The sequence below is a fragment of the Anolis sagrei genome, chromosome 3, assembly GCF_037176765.1.
Source record: "Anolis sagrei isolate rAnoSag1 chromosome 3, rAnoSag1.mat, whole genome shotgun sequence".
NCBI classification, from domain to species: Eukaryota; Metazoa; Chordata; class Lepidosauria; order Squamata; family Dactyloidae; genus Anolis; species Anolis sagrei.
The window spans coordinates 200457810-200466343 of record NC_090023.1 but is presented as its reverse complement, the minus strand read 5'-3'; positions in this window follow the sequence as shown (position 1 = coordinate 200466343).

Below are 8534 nucleotides of genomic sequence, written 5' to 3'. Positions count from 1 at the left end.
ACTCGTAGATGGGATGTAGAAAGAGATATGTTCAGACAGGTATGCTGGGCCGGAACCGTATAAGGTTTTATAGGTCAAAACCAGCACTTTGAATTGTGCTCGGAACTGAATTGGCAGCCAGAGGAGCTGACATAACAGAGGAGTGGTATGCTCCCTGTATGACATTCCCGTGAGTAGTCTGGCTGCCGCCTGTTGGACTACTTGAAGTTTCCAGACAGTCTTCAAAGGCAACCTCACGGAGAGCGCATTGCAGTAATCTATTCGGAGTAGATCAATAGGTACCACTCCAGCAAGAAGATAATGGCGCGCCATGCAGTCATGCTGGCCACAAGACCTTGGAGGCATTTACAGTCAATGCTGGCTCTTTGGCTTAGAAATTGAGATGAGCACCAACCCCCAGAGTAGGACACAACTGGACTTAATGTCAGGGGAAAACTTTTACTTTTACCTATGAAACCAGTTGGTCATGCAAACCCAGTATGTATGTGTGTGCTACACTCTTAATATCAGGGAAACCTTTGCCTTTTAAGTGTATGTATGTATGTGTATATATATATATACAAATATTATTTTTGTGTATGAAACACAATGTTCATTGAATTATCAGAAAGTAAAGATGCTTCCGCCAACCATGTAGACAATTTTGGATTCTGGAGTATTTCGGATTTCAGATAAGGGATACTCAGCCTCTCATGGGACTTGAATATCCATGGGTTTTGTTATCCTGCAACCAACCCCAGTGGATACCAAAGATCAAATGCAATAGGTAGACTACTAGTAGCTGTAGATCCATTTTGCATTTCACTCAATATGTTCCACTTTTCACTTTTGGGATCTAATATATACAATTTAATTCATTTGGAATTTCTTCCCAATGATGTTTCCAGTTTGGGTACTTATTTTTAGACCTTTAGTCACATTAACTTTTAATAAGTGGAAGGGTAGAAGGTTGTGACTACTATTGATTTCATTAGGTGTTCAGTGGAAATAATGAAGGAAGCAAGGCACAGAACTTGGAAAAGTTACTTCTCTCACGTATTCCCCTCCCCTCAGTAAAATATTTTCCTCCAACAGTGCATCTGTTGTAATACTATACACAAATAAATTCCTTTTTTAAAATTATAGCTCCCCAAATTTGATATACTGTTGGAGGGTAAGCAATAGAAGAGAAAGACTGAGAGGGAAGGGGAGACCAAAGCTATAACTTTTTAACTTCAAACACGGAGAGACACACCCACTATAACTTATTCCCTTGCTCCCAACCCCTCTTCCTGAGCGATAGAATTTCTCTTTGGAGCCACAGATAAATATTGGTACAAAGACATTGGTGAGTCCCATGTTTTCTTAAGAGGCTTAGGAATTTATTGGCGAGGCCTCTTTTGGACTCTGCGTTGAATAAGGCTTGATTATTCTGGCATGAGAGACATACTGCAAACATTTCATATCATGCTCACACTTACTTTTTGGCTTGGCAGAAAGGGGGGCACTTTGCTGCCCCGAGGCCTCGTCTCTTATTTCTATCCAGTCCAGTGTAACTGCCAAGCTCCCAACTACTCCAAATATAAAAGAATGCTGAAATTGTGTGCGTAGGGTATGTGTTTCATAAATATGGGATAGGAGACAAAACTAAATTAGATGCAATGTGCAAAGTTTTAAAAATGCAAATATCATCAGCTGGAGGGAGATCTGGTAATGAAAAAGGAATGGCGAAATATGAAATATCAGTACAAATGGGGCATGACAAGGGAATGATCAAGTTTTATAAACTGGTATGAAACCATTTGGAGCCCCCGGTGGTACAGTGGGTTAAACCGCTGAGCTAATGAACTTGTTGACCAAAAGATCGCAGGTTCGAATCCAGAAGTGGGGTGAGCTACCACTGTTAGCCCCAGCTTCTGCCAACCTAGCAGTTTGGAAACATGCACATGTGAGTAGGTCAATAAGTACCGCTCTGGCGGGAAGGTAATGGCGCTCCATGCAGTCATGCTGGCTACATAACCTTGGAGGTGTCTACGGACAACGCCGGCTATTTGGCTTAGAAATGGAGATGAGCACCAACCCCAGAGTCGGACATGACTGGATTTAATGTCAGGGGAAAACCTTTACCTTTACCTATGAAGCCAGTTGGTCATGCAAACCCAGTAGGTGGCCTTGAGCAAGCTACACTCTGTCAGCAGTAGATTGAAGCAAAAATAAACACCCTATAAACAAGTTATAGGACTCATGCAGTTCATAAACATAGTAAAGATATACACTTCAAATTCAGATGGAATATCCAAGTAATTCCAATAAATGACAATAGCCTTTTGGGGGGTGTTGTGTAGTTTCTGGACTGCATCCTTTTTGCAATTCCATAGGGGTTTTTTTTTTATCGTGTCAGAAGCGAATTGAGAATAAACTGCAAGTTGCTTTTGGTATGAGAGAATTGGCCTTCTGCAAGGATGTTGCCCATGGACCGCCCGGATGTGTTACCATCCTGTGGGAGGCTTCTTTCATGTACCCGCATGAGAAGCTGGGGCTGACAATGGGAGCTCACCCTATCTTGCGGATTTGAACCTTCAGGTCTTCAGATCAGCAGTTTAGCCGGCACAAGTGTTTAACCCATTGTGCCATGGCTTCTATGCATGCAATTCTATGGTCAAGTTGGTTCTAAGGGTACATCTACGCTATATAATTAATTCAGTTTGATCTGCTTTAACTGCCCCGGCTCATTGCTATGGGATCCTGGGAGTTGCAGTTCAGTGAGACATCAGAACTCTTTGGCAGAGAAGGAGAAAAACCCTGTCAAACTACTTCTCCTCTGATTCCACAGCATTGAGCCATAGCTGGTAAAGCAGTGTCAAACTGCAAATTCTACTGTGTAGATGCACTGTAAGTATCCATCAATTAGGTGGCTGATGCTACTGTCAAGAACTGCATGCAGTTTTTGTCACAACTTGCTTTACATCAGGGATACATAGACACTAAGGCCAAATTTGAGGTCCCTAAATACTGTTGGCTTTCATGCGAATCTGCTCTAAGTTTTCAGTCTGAATTTTAAAAGAGCTATCCAAACTGTTGGATCTATTTGGGGGCTAGACTTCAGCACTTTGAATTGCCCCTTTAAATTTCAGACTAAATGTCAGAGCAGATTCACTACCCCACTTTTTTTTTTGTCGTGTCAGGAGCAACTGCTCCTGTTGTGAGAGAATTGGCCGTCTGCAAGGACGTTGCCCAGGGGACGCCTGGATGATTTTTTGATGTTTTATCATCCTTTTGGGAGGCTTCTCTCCTGTCCCCGCATGAGGAGCTGGAGCTAATAGAGGGAGCTCATTTGCCTCTCCCCGGATTTGAACCTGCGACCTGTCGGTCTTCAGTCCTGCCAGCACAGTGCTTTAATCCACTGCGCCACCGGGGGCTCCACTGCATGAAACCATGAATCACTGCTCCACAAATCACCACTACACAGAGGAAGGACCACAACCACTTCCACATAAAAATCATGTGCATTTCTCAACGTTTGGTGGTTTCTCAGCTTTTGAACAGGTTTTCAAAATATTTTGAATCCAGTATAATTTCAATTCAATAAATTTAACTTTTGAAAAAGAGAATTAGAACTTTATCACATCAACCTGCTCTTCAACTACAGTCATATAAGCATCGATAATGGATACGTTGAACACAATCGATAACTTCTTTTCATTAGCACGACTGCACTCGTTTGTCACTTCCTGGTCTTACAATCAAGTTTCTGCACACCTTCATAATCCCTCCTTCCTGTATTAATGCAGTTTTTAGGTTTTTAATCTTATTTTAAGGAAAAAGATGTAGATATAGATACACGCATACACATAAGCATCAATATCTGTCATTGCCCAAGTTAGGAATTTTGTTAAATGCATACACATATAATGGGAACTCTTTAAAGAAATTGTATAGCTGATGGGCACAACTTCCATTAACTGGGCCTCTGGTTGTCTGCAAATCTCATTCGTCTAGTGGTTCTCAACCTTCCTAATACCGCGATCCCTTAATACAGTTCCTCATGTTGTGGTGACCCCCAACCATAACATTATTTTCGTTGCTACTTCATAACTGTAATTCTGCTACTGTTATGAATTGTAATGTAAATATCTGATATGCAGGAAGTATTTTATCCACAGGACCAAATTTGACACAAACACCTGATATACCTAAATTTGAATACTGATAGAGTTGGGGGGATTGATTTTGTCATTTGGGAGTTGTAGTTGCTGGAATTTATACTTAACCTACAATCCAAGAGCATTCTGAACTCTACCAGCGATGGATTTGAACCAAACTTGGCACATAGAACTCTCATGACTAACAGAAAATACTGGAAAGGTTTGGTGAGCATTGATGTTGAGTTTTGGAGTTGTAGTTCACCTACATCCGGAGAGCACTGTCGACTCAAACAATGATGGATTTGGACCAAACTTGGCACAAATACTCAATATATAGTGTAACTGTGTATTTTAATGTATTGTTTGGAATCTAAAGGTTGCCTGTTGTAAGCCAACAGAAAATACTATGTTGTCTCGTGATCTTTAGTGACCCCTCTGCACCCCTTCGCGACCCGCCCAGGGATCTCCATCCCCAGGTTGAGAAACACTGCATTACTCCTAAATCTGGCTACAGTGACTGGGATGCAACTTGGAGCTCTTGTCCTAGCCCATCAGAAGGCACATGCTTCTTTTTGGGCTGCAACTCCCATCATCCCAAGCCTGCCTTGTGAAAGGGTAAGGATGTTGGGAGATGTAGCCTGGCAAGTAGGCTGATCCATCTGACTGGTCTGGAGAAAATCTGTGCCCCAACCTACCATCACACTAAGGTAGGTGATGGGAATATAGCAGGATTGGGGACTTTTTGCAGTCAATTGCTAGTAAAGGGAGAATCACAATTGGTAGCCCGATGTGCATCATTTGATAGGTCCAGTTGCAATGATTGTTTGCCTGCCTCATGTGATAAAGTCCATAAAAAGGTTGAACTAGCAATTGAAAGCTTTTAAGACATGTGATCATGTCACTTTGCCTGATACCTCATGGTATTATTTAATTTTAATATATGTTGTGTCCTGGTTTAGAGTTTGTTCATATTCTGCAAATGTTCATATATCCACACTGACTGGCAAACCTAGTGATAACCTATTCACTCTTTCTCCAAGTCTCTGAAAATGCAATATTCTCTCTCCTTCATGCAAGGAGGAGCATATTGATAACAGCCAAATGCTCACTACATGTGCACTCTGTTTATACAAAGTAAACACAACAATTGAATCATTTGGTTTTAATTTACTGGCTGGCCTAGAGAGCTTCCCCAAGAAGGGAGATGGAAAGCAGCCCATAAATTATCAACAAACTCTGCACGGTTTTAGCTGCATCTCTCCATAGAAAGAGCTGCTCAGCTGTAATCTCTAACCAAGTCACCCATAAAGAAATAGCATAAACTTTTCAGCCTTGCACACTACCTCAGAGACTAAAAAGTAGGCATACTGGATTTGGTCAGTATATATGCAGAGCCTATGCCTGAAAAATGAATGGTTTTTGAATAGAAATGGCATAACTATGCTAATTAAGATTCTGGGTGTATAGTCCTAAAGCTACCTTATTTCACGTACTGCTCAATACAATAATCAATTTACCGTATTTTCCAGCACATAGGACGACTGGGCATATAAGATGACCATCATCTTTTCCAGTTAAAAGATAGAGTTTGGGGATATACTCACTGTGTAAGACTACCCTTCTTCCAATGCACACCAAATAAAAATTTAAGACAACCCCCCCCCCCAACTTTTGATAAGATTTTCCTGGGTAAAAAAGTAGTCTTATACACCAGAAAATACAGTAATTGGCTGTCAAATAGTATAGATCTGAGAGGAGGGAGAGGATTGGTTGTGATAGTTGATGATGTCACTAAGAATAGCTAAAGTAGGAGCAAGTGATGCTAAGTAGTAGGTAGGAAAAGGCAACACTTAAAAGAATAAAAATAATAATATAGGACAACTAGTTCTTTTGATTATGGGAAATGAGTTCGTTTTACACCACTTTCAACTACCACAGCTCAATGCTATGGAATTCTGGTATTTGTAGTTTGGTGAAGCACCAGCACTCTTCAGTAGAGATAGTTAACAACCCTGTAAAACAACAAGTCATTTGGTTCCATAGCATCCAGCATTGCAATTAAAGTGGTGTCAAACACTATTAATTCTACTGTGTAGATGCACTCCAAGGCCCCTTCGATACAGCTGTATAAAATCCACACTGAACTGGATTATATGGCCATGTGGACCCAGATAATCAAGTTGAAAGCAAATAGTGTAGATTATCTGCCTTGATATTCTGGATTATATGGTTATGTGGAAGGGCCCTTAGGACTCATCCAGACAGGGCCCATAACGCAAGAGCTCCCACAGTTTTACCAGGGGCATCCAAACAATGTCTCCAGGAAAACCAAATTAATTAGAGGCAAAGCAGAAAAACCCTCCATTAGACCCAGGCCTTCCTGAAAGAACCAGGTCTTCCTGAAAGACCCAAGTTTTCCTGAAAGACCCAGATCTAATGGAGTATGGGTCCTGTGGGAACTGAACCCTCGGTAATCCTGGGACTACCAAGCGGTCCGTCTGCACAGCCCAGTTTGCTTCTTCAGACCCAATGGGCCCAGAGAAATCAAGAGAAAACCCACCCCTTCCCAAATCCCCCCCCCCTAAAAACTTGAAAATAAAAGAAAAACTTACCCAGCTACCATTATGCCTCTCAAAATGCTTTTTTGGACCATATCAGTGTAGCCTAAGGGAGAATAGTCCGTCCGCCCCTATGCCCCCATCTCTTAGTGCTACATTGGTACGTTCTAAAAAGCTACATTGGTACATTCTAAAAAGTATGCTGAAAGGCATAATGTTGGCCAGGAGGGAAGGATATTAGAGGCAAAGATGAAGTACTTTGGCCATATAATGAGAAGATAGGAAAGCTTGGAGAAGATAAATGATGCTGGGGAAAATGGAAGGAAAAAGGAAGAAGGGCCGACCAAGGGCAAGATAAATGGATGGTATCCTTGAAGTGACTGGCTTAACCTTAAAGGAGCTGGGGGTGGTGGCGGCCAAGAGGAAGCTCTGGCTTGGATGCTTTGGTGTGGGCTGGTCTATGAGGTCATGATGAGTCGGAAGCTACTGAATAGATAAACAGCAACCAAAGCTGTAACTAGGTGCTCTGAAGACTATCATAAAAAAACTTGTGTAACACTGGTTTTAAATGACATAGATTATCTGACAGTGTATTTCAGGTCTAATTTCAAGGTATCTGTGGTGACATGTAAAGCCTTGGGATCTAAATATCTGAGGGAACGCCTCTCATGGAGACACCTGTCCAATCTTTTAGATCTGCCAAGGGGCTTCTCCTCTGCATTCCACCTTTTGGGAAAAGAAAGCCTAATTATGAGAGATAACAAATTAATGAGTCCTGAAGCAAGCATAAGCTTTAAAAAAGAACTAGTCAGACAACATATTTCATTTCCCATAAGTGCATATATAATTCAAAAGAGTTCATGAAACACTCTTCTTTACTGTCCAAGGATTTGGAGAACACCACGGGCTAGGAACGTGCTTCCAACAACTCTGGCGAAGTCTTATTCATTAGTCCCACTTAGGGACCAAGTGAACCAATTACTAAACAATAAGTTGATGTGTTAGTAAATCCCACTAATTTAATGGGCCTTTTTAAAGTTGAGAGCAACAATAGGATCTATATCTCTGTTTCCCTTCTCTGTCCCTCTAACATATTGTTCTGCCTTATGATGAAATTTAGACTGTTAATTTCTCAATACACAACTTTTATGAGAAACATCTCTTTACTTTACCAAAAGTACAGGAAAGAACATATCTATGTTTTGCTTTCCACAAGAAATATGCATTCAGGGTAGAGCTGAAATATACTTCCCCAATAAATCTCAGGGGCTGGTCCTGGGTCCCCAGTTTTTATGCATCATCTCCAATTGGGAGACAAAGGTGCTAATTCCACAGTTCTGATAAGTTCATCATGTGGCATGATGGAAGCATTGTGTGCAAATCTCCAGTTCAGCAACTACTTACTATAATTTGCAAGCCTTAATTGATTTGCTGCTGTTACCTACAAATACTCAATGTGAATGCGTCTGTTAGCTTCCTTCTTCCTTCCCAGTCATGGCGGCACCAGCTCTTTCCCTCCACTCTGCTTTGTATCTGTCTTCTGGTAGAATTTAATAAACTGGGCTTTATTAAATTTCCTTATTTTGTCATCACAAGTCAGTTATTCCCAACCTTGGGTCTCCAGGTATTTTGGATTTCAGCTCCCAGAAATCCCAGCCAGTTTAGAAGCTGTTAGGAATTGTGGGAGTTGAAGTCCAAAATACCAGGAGGACCTAAGGTTGGGAACCACTGCCCTAAGTAAAAGAGAAGGAATAGTCACCTTATTACACATGAATCTAAGGGTGGATCCAGACAGCCTTATATCCCAGAAGCATCTGTGTTTCAAAAATGCAGATATTTCTGGGAGGCTATC